Below are 18419 nucleotides of genomic sequence, written 5' to 3'. Positions count from 1 at the left end.
GTTACATACAAGAATAAATACAAACCAGGAATTCTAGAATGCTATAGTGATACAGATTTTGGAGGCTGTCAAGAAACAGGAAAATCAACGAGTGGAGTAGTGATATTATATAGTGGTGGAGCTATATCATGGATTAGCCAAAGGCAAACAGTTGTTGCAACTTCGACGACTGAAGCAGAAGTAATTGCAGCTAGTGAATGTTCTAGAGAAGTAATTTGGTTAAAGCGACTATTTAGTGATGTAACCAAGTTACGTGAAACTCCAGTAATTCAAGTAGACAACGCCGCTGCAGTGAGACTGTCACAAAACCCGGAATTTCATCGACGCACAAAACACATTGATATCAAGCACTTTTTCATACTAGAAAGTTCTAGAAATACTAGTTTTCTAGAACTAGAAAGTTCTAGAAAAGGAAATCATTCTGCAGCAGGTACCTACAGAGGCGCAAGTTGCTGACATAATGACTAAACCTTTATTTAAACCGAGACTGTTAATTCTTTGTGATAAGATGGGACTTAAGATGTGACTTTTTCTTTTAATTTATTATTATTTTTTTTACAAGGGGAAGTATTAAAGTATGTTAATAAAAATAATAATAATATAATATATAGTTTAGATAAGTTCTGGCAACAGTGAGTGTTGTCGTCATCAGGAGATCGTGCTTCGCGATACTGTCGTTCAGAAAAAAAGCTATAGTTTGTAATTCCAATAAAAGCATCGTATTTTTGCTCTGCTATTCGTTTTTCTCTTTATTTTTAGAAATACCTTTTTAGGTTATGTATTTTTAAGAAATACTTTTTTAGCTTGGAGCATTCGCATATATTAAGCTTTCTCTTTTCATTCATAGTATCATTTGGAATTAATGGTAATTCAAGTAGCGTGTTTGAAATGGGAAAATACAGCGGCTTTTAAACAGAAAGTCGTAGAGATTGCGCCGGAAAATGGAAAAAGAGCGGAAGCAAGAGTATATAAGGGGGATGAAAAGTTGTGGGATGTTATAAGTAATAATAGCAAAACCAAATATGCTGCTGTTAAAGAACATCTCTTGAATTTTAAAGAAAGTGAAAACAAACGTTTACTAACAGCTATAGACTTGGGAGATAGTAAACCTAGTTAATTTTTACAAAAAATACGAAATCTTGCTACTGATGCCATTTCAGATAAAGTTCTTAAAACACTATTTTTGTAGAAAATTCCAGATTCTGTGCGAAATATTTTAATCGTTATTGATGAAAATATCGAAAAACTGGCTGTAATGGCCGATTGTATCATTGAAATGCAACCGAAACAGGAACTATACTGTGCCAGCAGTATTGTTTCTCCAGGAGCAGATGCTATTACTGAATTACGACAACAAATTGCAGTTTTGGATAATAAACTCGAAAAATAAGTGTCACAAGTAATTCTCGTTTTCACTCAAGAAATAGCAATCGATTTTCTAATGATCGAAGTAAGTCTTGCAGCCGTTATAACCCTAATGGCAAGTACTGTTATTTCCACTTTCGTTTTCGGGAAAAGTGTTTTCCTGGTAGATGCAAAGTCCCCTGTGCATGGAATACCAAAATCAGCAGTAGAAATAGCGGCAGTAGGCTCTGCTGCTGTAAATAAAAAAAATTGCTGTAAATTCCGCTTATTTATCATGGATATAAAAACAACTTTACATTTTCTGGTTGACAGTGGAGCAGAGGTAAGCCTTATTCCTCGTACTTCTAAACACAAATTTATTAGTGACTATATGCTGCAAATAATACAGAAATTGATACTTTTGGTACAGAAGTTTTAATTCTTGATCTTTGTTTACGCTGAGAATTTCAATTCCCATTTATAGTAGCAAAAATTAGTAAGCCCATATTAGGCGCCGATTTTTTTAATAAATTCAATTTATTGATTGACATAAAGCATAAAAGTTTAATTGATGGTGTGACGAACCTTGCAGTTTATTGTGACATCGCACCCATATCTATTAATGAAAGTGTAAATACACCGGGCAGCCAGGGCCGGCGGAAGCGGGCTTGCAAGGCCTTCTTCGCAGGCGAGCACCGGGCAAGAGAGGGCCGCCGAGCATTTACTGGGGGAAAAAAATAAATGTACCTTGAATGCTACACAGGACAGGGACCATGGGCGTTTGCGCCCCTCACCTTTCCTCTCCAACCCACACAAATACCTTGCTACCCAACCACCAGTTGTTAGGTACAGTGTCATACAAAGATGTTCGAGTTCCAAAAGCCGTGGGAATTCAAGCTGTGAGCAAGTTTAATCTAGGTAATACCGTACACCGACTACACGCGCAGAGATTGTGCGCTGCTCAAAATAACCCTTCTGAGCACCTAGTACCGTATAATGGTAATTTTCCATGTGTCTAGAGAGCCAAGTGTTATATACACTCACTTCCAAAACTTAAGCACGAAGATGTAAAATGCAAAAAATCAACAAATACTGCTTTGATTGACACAAAATTTGGCAGGAAAGTAGCATATATATTTACTAGAAAGCCCGGTGGTCATAGGAAATGACCGCTGTTCTAGATATTATAAATTGTATTTAAAATGATTTGTGCAAAGGTGTCTGCTAATTTAAACTGAATTACCCAGGGCAGGCGGCGAGGACACCCCTTTGCTTACTGCCCCACGGGGTTTCCCACTTCTATTTGCTTAATTGCTGAAAGCAAAGTGCAATGAAAGAAACCACCGGCGGTACATTTCTTAAGAGCCACTGCTAGCTCAATCAATAAAGGTGATTTAAATAATGAAATGTTAATTCACATGTTAAAGATCTCTTTGTACACAACATTTCTTGTGTAGATCTTTCCAACATTTTTAAGCTCGCCTTGCAGAGGACCATCCATTATTTTTAATTTTACGTCCGTTCTCTCACGAACTCTTGAACAGGTAACATAAAGTTGACCGTGTCAAAATGCAGGCTCAGGTAAAAAAATGCCAACATGCTTAAGCGTTTGGCCCTGAGACTTATGGATGGTCATAGCAAAGGCAAATTTTACAGGTAATTGTCTACGTCTCAATTGAAACGGCAACCCTGTGCCTTGGCAACTTCACCCTATTGGCTAGTACAGTTAAGCAAGCAACCAATAAACTATCGGCGACAAACAGACACTTAAGTCGCATATATATATATATATATATATATGGGGTGAAGTAACATTATCTCCTCCGAAACGGTTGGCTTCCGGGCTTATCGAAGCACACAGTTGGATTCCGCAGGTATGTGGCACGCCATTTTGACCATTCGCGACTTCTTGGGACTTTAATAAGCTGAGATATTAAATAAAAACTAATTTCCCCCTAAATTAATTAAAAACTAATTAATTTTAAAAGTCGTTTTCCACTTTCTTTCTTGGGGTCCCTATTACAGGGATTTGGCTACGTGCCAAATTCTTTTTTCTCGAATATCTATGGAACGGCGCCGAGTTGAAATTCGAGTCGCGTATCCTCGGATTCGAAAAAAATTCTCCGAATCAATCGATATCGTTCTCATCTTCGTACGATTTTAATCGGCCGAGATATTAATTAAAAACTGCGGAAACGTTAATTTCCGCGCTCATTTTTCGGAGTGGCAACAATAAACTATCGGCGACACACACTTTAGCTGCTTATATATATATAAAGATGCATAAAACAAAATCAATAATTATATACAGAAATGAAAACAATATTAAATTTTTGTAAGTTATCAGATAATGACATACTGGAGACTTAAACAGAATTTTGTATAAAGTGAAAATAATCAGCATAAAATGAAAAAAAAAGGACATTAATAGGGTATGTGATTCCCCCTCATCTCTATACAAAGTTTACACCTTGTGACCATGCTTTCAATTAGGTGGTCAACCACCGCAAAATTATGCAATCGCCATTCTTCTTGTAAAGCAGTTTCCAGCTCAATAAGAGTGGCTGGAGGTGGGAAATTTGAAGATACAGCACGGCCGAGAGCATCCCAAAGATTTTCAATGGGATTAAGGTCGGGCCACGCCATACGCGCAGTCCCTTCATTCTCCAGGTAGTCATCGACGATCAGCTCTATGGACGCATGCGTTATCGTCCATTAAAGCAAAAGTAGGGCCAACTGCTGCAGCGTACAACCTCACAATGGGTTCCAGGACTTCATCTCGATACCGGACAGCCGTCAAAGAGCTCTGTTTAAAGATGTGCTAGTCGGTGCGGTATCCTAATGAAATCCCTGCCCACACCATAATGCTTTCGCTTCGAAATGCGTGATGTTCGGTGATGTTTTGGGACTAATTGCGTGTTCGTTGTTCACGCCATATCCTTATGCGCTTGTCATCTGGCTCCAGAGCAAATCTTGACCCATCAGTAAACATGACATTGCCCCAATCAGACACATCCAATTGACATGTTCTCAGCACCACTCTAATCCTGCCCTTCTTGATTGGACGAATAGAGGAACACAAACTCGAGGTACCCGGGCGTACAGTCCACTCATATGTAATCTTCGGCATACAGTAGCTGCAGATATCACCTTACCAACGGACGTTGTAACCATAGATGTCACACGTGTGGAGGTCGTCTCTGCGATTCCGTTTGGCTACAATAACAATATATCGATCTTCCGCAGGAGTTGTAACCCTTGGGCAGCCGGCTACGGCCCTTCGGACAACTGTCTGTGTGGTTTGGAATTGTCTCCATAAACGTGAAATTACAGAATGATGAACGCCGAAGAAAAGAGCAACATCTGTGATCGATTGTCCTGCTTCAATGCGCCCCACAGAAATCCAGCGCTCAGAATCTTCCATTTGTCTTCTGGAAGTCATAGAAAAAAGTATGCCTTGAAAACAAATCGTACGAAAGTTTTAAACACCTTCTATCAGCACTTACAATCAACTTCTGTAACTCTTCATAAAGCTGGCTTCTTATAAGACTGCCTTTTTTACATATTTCTTGATATGAAAGCGCGATTGGCTGTTATCTAACATATTTGCATACTTCCATCTACCTCTGCAGCGAATAGCATCTCCTTCAACTCTGATTGGCTTCCAGAAACTAGCATTTTCCTCTCCGTGCTTAACTTTTGCAAGTGAGTGTATATATTAGTATTTTAAATGTTAGATTTTATTTAGTTATTTTTGTTAAAAATATGTGTGCTGTTTGTTCATAACAAGTTCATAACAAGCATCTGTTGATTCCATCTTGATGAGAATTTTGGAGAAGTGAAGTTTTTAGATATTGTGTATGAATTAGATGTCCAAACATCCCCGATTATGTCTGTGATGCTTTTTATAAATCTGGCTTTTGTTGACAGGTGATATATTAAAACGAATAACAACAATATAATAAAACATTGGAAGCATTTACAAGATTGAGGATAGTAATCAACAAAAATCAACATTAGAAGTTCACAATAATTCAATTATAAAAGGTAATGCAATAGTACAGTGCGATATCAAAAAGAAAGATATGTGCAGGGGTACGAAAACTTCACATAAAGCTGTTGAATGTACTGGGGTGATATTTACAGGGGCATTATTATGTGGTTAACGTTCACCGTGAGCTGCCATTTGTTTGTTTTGTATTCGATGCTGTCGTGGTGGTGTACAGATGGATTGAGGTAAGACTTAGCTGGTGTTTGGGGAGAGAGAGGTTTCGGGGTCATTGTACACGGAGCTCTTGGCAAGCATTTAAGTTTGACACACCACACGGTCAAACATTTCCTTACCGTTTGTTAGAAAGATGCTAATTCTTCACAAGATGCTCGAAAAGTTATGATAAAGGTTATTTTTAAAAATTTTTCCATTATCTTCAATTTTTTTTTAAACTTTTCATTTTTATTTAGCAGATGTCATGGTTTATTTTAAAGGAAAGATTAGATATTTAATATTTAGAATTGGATTTTTAAATTTAAATTTGAGAGTGAAATTTTGATAATATGGAAACAAAGAAGAAACCACCCCGTGCGCAGAATCATAAACGCAAAGCTGAGAAAGATACTGACCTTTAGAAGCAGGCAGATGCAATGTCTCATTTCATAAAGAAGATGAAGACTACTTCGGATGTAAATGATGTTCACATTGATAAAGCATCAGAACCAATTACAAAAAAACAGACATCATCCAGTCAAAGAACATCAGCTACATTGTATGAAGTTATTGAAAGGACTGATGAAACTCCAAACGAAGGACATGATGATCCAAGCATGGAATTAAATTAATCGGAAGTTAATGATTACCCAGATAATTCGGTGGAAGAGACTGAAAATTCCTTTTATCATATTGATTTTGGTGATCCTACAAAGTGGCCAACTCTTAACGACAAAGTGAGAATGTCTGAAATGGGGGCCTGTTCAAAAAAGTTTAATGTATCCGAAAAGTAATAATGGACTTAATTTTAGTGATACATATTACAACAAAAAATGGAAAACGGAGAATTAGTTCCCCGTACATGGCTATTATATTCCATAAGTAACAATTCTGTTTTTTGCTTCTGTTGCAAGATATTTTCACCATTTGACAGTAGTAGCCTCGTAAAAAGCTATAATGATTGGATAAATGTATCTAAAGCCTTGCATAGGCATGAGACTTGTAGAGCACATATGAAATATTTCTTAAAATAGAAAGAGCTTGAGAAAAATTTGAAAAATAAAACATTTGATTCCGAAACAGAAGAGATGTATATAAATGAAACAAAAAAATTGGTCAAGTGTATTAGGAAGACTGATTGCGATCAAAAAATTTCTTGGCAGCTAGAATTTAGCCTTTCGAGGCTCATCTGATGAGCTGTACCAAAAATACAATGGAAACTTCTTAAAATTAATGGAAATGGAATTTCACATAGAAAGAGTATTACAACTTAAAGGTAGCAGCAGGAAAGACATTATCTAAACAAAGAGAGCCAAAATGAAATGCTGCAAATTATTGGCAATAGTATAAGAGAGAAAATCCAACTATCATTCTATAATTTTAGATCGCACTAACGATATTAGCAAAAGTGAACAGATGAATGTCGTCATATGTTTTGTCCTCTGCAATGATGGAGTATCAGAAATCAAGGAGAAGGAGAAATTTTTAGGCTTTATTAAAGTTGATGATTCTACAGGTAACGGCCTGAACAGTAATAGTAACGGGAGACAGTAACGGAAATGTTGAAAATGTGGAACATTCCCCTTGATGATATGAGAAGCCAGGGATATGACAACGGCGAAAATATAAAAGGGAAGAATAATGATCTTCAACATAATATCTTAAAAATAAATCTTCGCGCATTTTATGTTCCTTGTGGCGCTTATAGTTTAAATATAATGATTAAAGTTGCAGCAAAGGTAAATGCAGATACAGTTAGATCCCCCCCCCCAATTCAAGAATTATACAATGTATTTTCTTCTTCTCCTGAGTGATGGTCAGTTCTTTTGAAAAGCATTTCCTGTTTATCCTTAAACCCCCTCTCAAACACTCGATGAGAAAGCAAAATTGAAGCCATTCGACCTTTAAGATATCAACTAGAAGTAATCCATGAAGCTCTTTTTGAAATATCCGAAGATGAATGCTTTTCAGAAGAAGTGCAACATGAAGCACGAAGTCTGTGTGCCAAAATCAAAGATTATAAACTTATTTGTTCCTTGATACTTTGGCATGATTTGCTTAACAGAATTAATCCTTCAGCAAAGAATTGCAAGAAAAGGGTTTGGGTGTTACACTAGCCTTAAAAGCAAAAAGTAACTTAAAAACATTCATTGAAGAATATAGAAATGTACAATATTCCAAAAGTATTCTTGAGAAAGCCAAAGAACTTAAAAAATGGATAGAGAGCCGCAGTTTAAAACTGTTGAAGAAGTCCGACGGAGGAAAAAGAAATGTCAGTTTGATGATGAACATGCTGACAAATCCCTCAATCTCCAGAAGAGAAGTTTACGGCAAATGTCTTTTCTGGAATTTTGGATATTGCTTGGACATCATTAAATGAAATATTTGATGCAACGAAAAATCACTGCGATAATTTTAGTTTCCTGGGTAATTTATTAGAAATCGATAATGCAAATTTGAAAATAAAATACAGTAAATTAGAAAAATTGTTACAGTGGGGTGACAATAAAGATATTAAGCCAGAACACCGTATATGACAAAACAGTAGCTTCGAAAGACATTTTTACAGCCAGTATAAATGACCCATTCGATACTCTGAACTTAATTGTGTCAAACAATTTATACTTCTCAAACTTGAAATTGATATTGAGAATACCACTTAGTATTTCTGTTAGTGTTGGTGGTAGCGAAACATCATTCTCCAAATTAAAACTGATCAAGACATATTTACGGTCAAATATATCGCAGGAAAGACTCATAAATAAAGAAAGAAATTATAGAAAGATTTGTAAATATGACATGCAGAAAAATAAATTATCCTCGATAAACTGTTAAAAAAATTAACATATGCTTTTTTCAAAACTTCCTTTTCCTATACAAAAATTTAAAAAAAGGGGGGCGTGACTTCAGCTATTTTGCAGGCGGGCAGCTTATGTAAATATTCTGATTTATTTGCTATGTATCCTAGTATAACAAAACCAAATTTTCTTATTTCTACCATAAAACATAGTGTTAAATATCATATTATAACTAAAGGACAACCGGTAAATTGTAAAGCAAGACAATTAGACCATAAACGGTTGGAAACAGCTAAAAGAGAATTCAAATATATGCTAGACAATAACATCATTAGTCCGTCTAGTTCAAAATGGGCAAGTCCCCTACACATGACAAAGAAAGACGGTTCTTTCTGCCCGTGTGGAACAGAAGACTACAGAAGACTGAATGATTTAACTGTACCTGATCGTTATCCTATTCCTCGAATTCAAGATTTTCAACATATTTTAACTCATAAAATTATATTTTCTAAAATTGATGTCTTTAAGGCGTATTTTCACATTCCAGTAGCAGACGAAGATAAAGAAAAAACTGCCATCATCACATCTTTTGGTCTTTACCAAGTCAATGGCATGAATTTTGGTCTCAAAAATGCCCCCGCAACCTTTCAGAGGTTCATCAGTGAAGTTTTTTATGGCCTAGACTTTGTGTTTCCATATTTGGATGATGTGTTGATTGTCTCTTCTTGCGAGGAAGAACATAGTTTACATCTTAAAACATTTTTCCAGCGTTTAGATAAATATGGTCTCCGAATTAATATTAGCAAATCAGTTTTGGGAGTACCTGTAATAGACTTTTTGGGCTATCAAATATCTACTGAAGGCTCAAAACCCCTATCTCAAAAAGTTAAAACTATAATAGAATATTCATTGCCAGAAAGCATACACGAACTTCGTTCCTTTTTAGGAATGATTAATTTCTATCGTAATTACATAGAAAATGCTGCAGAAACTCAAGCTTCTCTTCATGAACTTTTGAAAGGATCTACAAAAAAAGATCGACTCAAAATACTATGGAACAATGAAACCAGGAAAAGTTTTGAAAAATGTAAACAAGATATTGCTCAAGTAGCGTTGATGGCCTACCACAATTCGGATTACCCTCTGGCACTTCTCACAGATGCATCCGATTTGGCTATTGGATAAGTTATTCAACAAAAAGAACCAAATGGATGGAAGCCTATTGCATTTCTTTTTCAAAAAAGCTCAATGATGCCCAGAAAAATTATGGCGCTTAGAGGTTGAACTGCGGTGCGATCGCGAGCTTTTGGGTATATATTTATCCATTAAATATTTTAAGCATTTACTTGAAGGCCGTGATTTTACTATTTATAAGGATAAATAAGCCCTTAAGATTTGCTTTTAAACAAAATAATAACAAAGTCTCTCTAAAACAGCTAGAATATATCTCGCAATTCTCTACTAACCTACGCTATATAAGTGGTCAAAACAATGTGGTTGCAGACGGGCTATCTAGAATTGAGGACATCGATTCACATGTTGTTGATTTTGACCTGATAGCAGATGCACAAATTAATTATGATGAACTGCAACAGTTGAAATTACATTCCAAATCATTGCATATTAATCAGCACCATTTATCATCAGAAAAACACTTATATTGCGATTTTCGGATGAAATATTTAATACAATTCATGGTTTAGCTCACCCTAGAATCCGAAGTACTGTAAAAGAAATTACTAAAAGATTCATTTGGCCAGATATAAAAAAAGATGTTAAACAATGGGCCCAAACTTGTATCGATTGTCAGAAAAATAAAGTAACTAGACATACAAAATCAGAATATTCTCAATATCAAGCGCCAGACGAAAGATTTAGTGTCATTCACATTGATTTAATTGGGCTTTATTCATATTCTAATGGATAGACTTATTGTTTGACGTGTATTCATCGGTTTACCTCTTGGAATGAGGTGGTATCAAATATCACTGCAGAAAGTATAGCAAGAGCTTTTTGTGAGCAGTGGATAACACGATTTGGTGTACTTTCTTGTGTTATTACTGACAGAGGAATTACATTTATTTCAGAACCTAAAAAATCAATACGCTGTGGAAGACAAGTAAAACTTCTTGTTCGTTTCAATGACGTTATTGACTCTTCTTGAACTTATGACTCTTTCATATTAATTTAAAACTTAACTATGTTTTTGTTTGTGTGTATAATTTCAATTTATATATTTGTTTTAATGTTATTTATATAGATATTTGTATCTTCTCTCCCACCATGTTTTCAGAGTAACGTAACTTTGTTACTGGTAGGGGAGTGATGTAGGCAACAATTATTATTGGTCATAATAACTACAACTACTTTTACTAGATAATAACTACTACTTTCATTTCATCTATCGCTTAGCTTGAAGTGTTGTCATGACTGAAATCTTTTGCGTTGGAACATAAGGCGCCAAAGTGAAGCCAAGCTCCAAGAAGAAGTGTGTGTGTGTATTGAGAATACGGCAAAGCACACTAGTGCTATCAGCCTAAGGGGAGGGATGCCTTCGTGGAGAACTTTTTAAGGGAAACTGGCTCGTATACACGTTACACATGGGGAAAACCACGAAAACGCCCATGCAGCCAGCCCGTTCGCGGGATTCGAACCTCGGACCGAACTACCAGTGTTCAGCGGTTTTACCGCTCGGCCGCTGGTGAGCTCGTTCATAAGAAGAAGAGTTAATTAAACGAGCTAATAGTAATGTTAGAATTCTAAAAAGAATCTAACAGAAATGTGCTAAACATTCAGTCTATACTGCCTTAATAGGTATAGATTATCATGTTAATAGCTTACTGGTGTAAATAACTTTTACCGCTCGGCCGCTGGTGGGATCAAGAAGAAGAAGAAGACTGAAATCAACAAGGAGTTATCGAGCGCTACAAAGAATAATAAAGATTGTTATAATACTAAAAAATGATTCTTGCTTTTTGTTTTCTTTTAAAATTATTATAAAAAAGAACGTTGCAAGCGACTGCATAAGCGAGTCGCATCTTAAGGCCGAAATTAAGCAGCTTGGTCATATTTTCTCTAGATGTTTTTGTGTGATTTAAGCTCAAGACTTTTCCATTAGCTAAACGAACAACATATATTTAGGGCAATCTTGAAAGTTCATGCAATCAATTTTGCAAATGGATTGTAAAGTTTTTGCAAAATTCTTTATGATATGCGGGATCTAGGGCAGACTATGGGCATTATTTTGGCTTATGACACCATTCCTTCAAGATAATGGAAATGAATTTAGATGCGAGACAGAATAGGCTTTTATTTGTGGATCATGTGTTTTTTATATTGATGTAGAGCCAGTTAAGCTTGCTTCTGGAATTACTCCTCATAGTTTTATGTGTTTACAGCACCATTCAAATGAAAACGAGTCTCCTTTCCTTGTAATAATCCAAACTAAGAATGATCAAATTCTTCCTTTCCAGTAATGTAAGACAGTCACTTTTATGAATCTGTTTGTTGCAGCACATATTAGCTGCATGAATAAAATCTGATAACCTTTCCAGGATTGTTTACACATTCAAATGGAGCATATTAAATAGTTTTTTCTCCCAATGCACTGCAACACTCCATATAATCATCTGTCGATGACTTATTTTAGTAAGGAATGCTGTTTGTGATAGCCACTCTTTAAGATGATGTAATTGTTAACTGCTGTGGCGTTGATTCAATGAATGCTGGAATTCAGTCCGGAGATACGTAGTGATATATGTGATATATGACTGCCCGTAATACTGATTAAAGCTCATTAACATTGTAAAGATATTTGACAGAATAAAAGATTAATCTTGTGCATGTCCCATAGATTTTCAATCGCCAAGGATGCGTAGTAATGTTAGCTATATATGCTTTATGTTGTTCTTTTGAAAAGTGCAGTTTAATACGCTCAAAAGACAGAACTGCGCAACAGCCACGCCATCCAATCAGCATACCTACGTGTTGCTATTTTATCCGTTATATGCACAAAAGTGTTATTGTTTGTATAGTTGGATTACCAGATTTTCTGCCACTATAAAAAAACCACTGCGCGATTTTTTATAGTGACAGAAAATCAATCCCATTATCACTCTCCTTCCACATTATCTTACAAATCTTCGCCGATACAGGATCAAAATGAGCGCTGAAAAGCATATTATGCTATTCGCGTTCTGAAACTTCTCTAGTCAACTCAACGGAGAGCGTTCCACGCGATGGTTTGATATTAGTAGCAATCTTATCAAAGAACAGTATCACTGCAAATCTATCTCAAGTCCAAAAAGAAGATATATCTTAGTCGATAGCTGAAGCCAAACAGTCGAGGCAAGTTTTATATTCAGTATGTTGGCCGAGTAGACCATTGTTGTTTTGACTAAAAAGGGATATTGCAGCATCACAATCTCTCAGCTTACTTCACAGAATAATTATCACTCCCGAATAATATTTCCCAGCATCTTAAAAAGCTTTCTTTATCAGCAGTTTAAAAAGTTGTTATTATGCAAGAGGAATACAAGAATTTGTTATGCTTGCTTCCCATTCTTACTCTGACATCTCAAGATGAAGCAGGAAACAAGATTCACTAGACCAGTGATGGCGAACCTATGGCACGGGTGCCACAATCGGCAAGCAGAGCCTCATCAGCCGGCATGCGACTAAATTATTACTTACTTAATCAATAATCACAAAAAACTGATACTAGGTAATTTAAATAACTGTTTTAGTCTGCTCTTGAACATTTCACTTACTACTTACTTATCGCATAATGCCAATGGCAGGGCCTAAGCAACTTTGATGGTTGAGGATCATTTCAAGAATATCTGGACAGAATCATTTGGAATTATTGAACACAATAGCAAAGCATTATGCATTCTGTGCGAGAAAAGTGTTGTGTGTCTCACATCTAGTGTCAGACGGCACTTTAGCACCAACTACAAGATTGTTGCCGAATTTGATGAAGCTGAGCGAAAGTTGTTTATTGAAGGGAAATTGAGGAATTATAATTACCAGAAAGTTGGTTTCCGCAATTATCTTTCTAAAACAAACCATCTAACAGCTTCCAAATTTCACTGTGCTTGACAAAACATGGTAAACCGCTCTCCGATGGGATTTAATCAAAGAGGTTTTGGGCACATGGTCCCCTCAAAAAAAAAAAAAAAAAAAAAAAAAAAAAAAGGTTTGGGGTATGCGGTTCCAAAAAGGGTCGCCACCACTGCACTAGACCAGCACTTTTTCCCCAGTCATCACGAATTCTAAGTTGGTGTTCTTGGTCCCACAGAAACCCCCAAACCACGATTTCCTCCTTTGTTTCAACGATAGAAATAGGGAGACTTGACGGTTCCTGCTATTAAACCTTATCTAGTGAAAAGTCTCTTTTTTTTAAAATTTTTTTCAGCGTTTAAGTGAGTTTTTTAATGCACCTGAAGTATACTGAACTGCAGTTTCTTGTATCATTGCCTTTCGATTGATATCTATGAGATTTGTACTACCCCCTTTCACCTTTTTATTTCACCAGCATCTTCTAACCAGAGTCGTACTTACTTTCTAACGTATTTTTCTACGTCGGCACGCTTTAAATTCCCAGAAACTGTTTAACGAGAAAAGCCTAGAACATTTCTCATTTCAGATATGCTGGAACCATGTTGTCTTGCACCCATGATTATGTCTTGTTCAAAGCTATTCAAAATTTTTGGCTTACCCATTTTCACTGCGGTGATAATTATTTTTTCTCAAAATGAGCGTGCCTTATATATAAACAGTTCTTGGCTGTAACATTTTTTATGTCACAAGCAGACTAGTCCATGTTAAAAACTGGATATCTTTAAAATTTTGGTCACACATTGTTAACTGGCGTAATATCTAATATTCACTGTTATTTATAGCATTACAAACAGGGTACGCCGTTGAACCTATAGATAAGCAGGGACTAAATACCTAATTAAATAATTAAATATTGCGCTAATTCTCTAATTTGTACCCAGACTCAAGACTTCCTTGCATGAAATAATTCTGTACTCGAAGATAAGATATGATGAAGTTTCATCAAGAATTAAATATTAATTTTACGAACCCTAACAAAAATGCATCTTTACGTAATTTAAGATTAATTTATCATTCATTTGAGGAATTTGATGGCTGCTTAGAAGTTCAACTCAAAAACAGAATTTAATTAACTTTTTCTGAAGCTCGATACTTTAATCAACATCCTCATAAAAAGAGGCGGGAAATGTTAACTTTAAAATAGCTTTTCAAATTTATTTAATCTTTGGTGTTTACCATGATGGAATTAATTTGAATATCTTACATGGACTTCATGGATGCAACTTTTCACACACTACTGAATAAATTGATGAGACACTTTAATCAGTTATGATTACAGTACTAAAAAAACAATTATGATTATTTGATGAATATAACACCGCTTTGGAATTTAGACAGAAAGGACATTAAATTGCCGAAAATTTAAACGTAAAAAAAGAAACAAACTTAAATATTGACGACAACTAGCACAGAGTTTATTGAATGCGTTTCCTTCGAAATTAGTTCTATAAAATTAAAACGATAGCAACTCAAAACCATGAGTCTTCACAATGGCGTAGGATATTCACCTTTACTCAATCTTCTTATGTCCCCCTGGAAATTCTTTTTTGATCTTTGACGTCTTAGAACAGTATATGATAAGGATTCTCATTTTTTTTTCTTTTTTTTTTCTTTCTTTTTTAAACTGCTATTCTTGTGAAATACAAAAAAAGGGCACATTTGAGGTTTAAAACATGTACTTAAACCATGAACTTTAGTACACATAGGAAGGTAAGTTTCATGATTTTCTGTGAATTTTTACAAAATAGAATCATTTCATTTCTCTTTCTTAATAGTCATTATTGTTTTTAAAATGGTGTGAGAGAAATCTTTTCAAAGCAAAATTTTGTTCCAATTATTTCAGGTTATAACTTGGTTTCTATGAAAAATTAAAAAATATCAAATCTATATATTGAAAAATATTCAATATTCTTTGGTGCAATAATATGTTACAGTAACATTAAATACGATACGCGACTCTAGAAATGAATGTGGATTTGCAAATCAGTTGCATATCCTATAATAATTGCAGACGTCATCTCACATTGACTAAACTATTTATGAAATAAGATTGTATTGTAAAGGTGATCGGCAATCACTCTTTTTCTACATATATTTACGAAAAAAAAAGAAAGAACATCAATAAAACTTTACTGAAGCTCTCATTTCTCATAGACATGCTTGATGCAGTAAGAAATTCAGTAAGAAAACGTATTGTTTCAATAGGCAAAGAAGTTTAAGGTAGCTAAGCCGCTGCCAGTTCATTCCCGGTTTGATCCTTACTGACCGCACAGACTGGATGCAAAGTTATTCATGATTCCGTTTGGAAGTTTTTCAAGAATGTATCCGTGATAAGAGAGATAACGTTCAAGTTTTTACCTCTGTAAAATAACTATCTAAGGCTTGGTGGCGCAGTGGCTAGTGCATCGCGCAGCAGCACCACAGGTTCGGGGTTCGATTCCCAGGCTGGGCAAGGTCGTTAAGGTTTAAACTGAGTTTAGTTTAAAATAACTATCTACCAGTTGTTTCAATCAGCAGAAAGGCAATTAACAAAAATTTCAAAGCATAATTTTCGTAACTATATTCAAGCGCTTTTATCATTGAATCGGATTATTTTGCACAGTTAGTGATGTTCCAATCTGGACCCTGTAAAAGAAATCTTACTTAAAACGCGAGTTGAGGAAGCAGCGCTGTATTAATCTGGAAAATTAAATAATTAAAGCAACCTAAAAAAATTATAAAATGCTAATACGTCATCATATGTGATCTATCGACAACATATGCGTCATTAAATGTGAACTTTTTTCTAGAGAACTTTCACATTTATGATTCATTTAAACTTATTTACATTGCGTAAATTTTTTATCATTAAAGAAAAGGCTAATGCATCGAACCACTTCTAAAGATTTTTTTTCCACTTTATTTAACCATTTTGATCCAGTAAAACCTACAACTATTAAAAAAAATCCACTCTTTTAGCAGATATTCATCAACTTGCATAAAAATAATATTTTCGCCGATGTTTCCTTGTAAGATAGTATGAACGTTTACCTTGCCTCAGTTTTTATTTGCCGAATACTAGTTCCAGTTCAATATTCTATATTTAACGTTTTGAGAATTTTAGTAGATTGTTCGGTCAAAATATCTGTTTATTTGTTCTGTTACATCGTTAAATTTTGTCGGTCTTAATCCAAAGTAGGAACAAACATTTTAATTAAAAGGGATGGAAGTTTTAAATACAGTTCCATTGAAGAATCTTCTGATATAGTGATAAAATTGCATTAATTTAAATGCATTTTGAACTTGAATCTAACATTTAGTAAATTTTACTCATCACACATATAAACAAGACATTAACAAACTGTCCGCACTTAACATGAACTTACAGGAACCTATTCTAAATACGAACACCAGATATAAACTTACAGCTAACCCTTTACTGACAGGATATTTTTAACCCGCCATTTTACGGATTCCACAATTTTATTCTTTATTAAGAAATTAAAGACTACATTTGGGTTCTTATTTACATTTATTTCAAAAAAACAAAACTCTCACAACTCTGCATAATGAAAAAATCTGATACCGACACAACGTGACTTCTTTGTATGGCATATTAAATTATACACATTTTTTTCCGCGTTTCATTTAAATTTATTTCCTCGAATTTCATTAGAGATATATTTCTCATTCAATTAATTAAGTTCTCATTTCGCGGCAAAGCAAAGCATAAAAACATCGGTACTATTCGGTTTCGAGGGCCGTAAAAAATCGCCAAACTATTGTTGATGCCAGTGCTGCCAAAAGTAATTGCAGCAACCCTAACGCAAGAAAAGTAATTGCGGCAACCCTAACGCAAGAAAGGAAGATCGTAAGTAACTATCTAATATTGATATTTTAATTTAGATGAAAGGTTAATTTCATATAATATTTCGCTACCGAGTTACCGCTAAAGCATAATGTCATCTCGTTGGTTGTTCAAACATAATTTTCTATAATGAATGATGCCTTTTCTCTGAAAACATTCTCGGGAAAGTGCAGGATCGTCCACTTATTTGTTTGCCCTTTTTACAAGGGTAAAAACAATTGGATTTTTGTCAATTTTCTTTTACTTTTTAAGTGAAAATAGGTAGATGTGTACATAGATAAAGTCAAGGGTGTGAGCAGTGCCATTTCTGTGCAATTCTGGGAATTTTTTTTAAGTGAAAATAAATCGATGTGTACATGGACACCGAGTATGTGCAATTCTTAAAAATGCGTCAAGCAGTGGGTGATTCTGCACTTTACCCAAAATTCTATCGCAGACTTTTCATCATGGGCAATTACCAAATTGTTAAATCCATAGGATATCAAAAAAGGAATTAAAAATTAAACTAGCATTTCAATGGCGTCTTAAAAATAAAGAACTACATAAACTTACGCAATCTGAAATCAGCGCGTACGCTAGATTTGGTACGCTGTTAAATGGGCGTGTTTGCTAGATTTGACGCTTTCGCGCACACATTTTCGCTGCAATTTTTTTACGGCCCTCAAAACGGAATAGTACCAAAACATCTTAATTAAAAATTGTAAAATATAGAAAAACATAAAACACCAAATGCTGTTAAAAATAATTTTTACTATTAGAATTAGAGTTTATACGAAAAAACAAGCAACTCTGCCAGCAGGCAGATTTTTCGGTGCACAAAACTCATAAGTTACTTTAATAATAAAAGTGCATAAGTTTACTTTTGGTCCCACCTGGCAAAAAGACATTCAAGGTGCAGAAATTGACTGAATTCTACAAGTTTCAGACGTAAACAAATGGCGGTTCGTTAGACTCAACTCGTTAGGCTTAGCCGCACTTAGACAACTGTGACGAACCTGCATTTATCCATGGCGGCCCGTAGAGCAATCACAAAACATCCGATGGTTCAGTTTTCTAATGCTATTTATTATTCGTTATATTTACATATTTACAACTGTCCTATTGT

This window comes from Stegodyphus dumicola, chromosome 6 (genome assembly GCF_044657685.1).
Source record: "Stegodyphus dumicola isolate Sdum_Otavi_A_Nest chromosome 6, ASM4465768v1".
Classification (NCBI taxonomy): domain Eukaryota; kingdom Metazoa; phylum Arthropoda; class Arachnida; order Araneae; family Eresidae; genus Stegodyphus; species Stegodyphus dumicola.
This window is presented reverse-complemented; position numbering follows the sequence as displayed.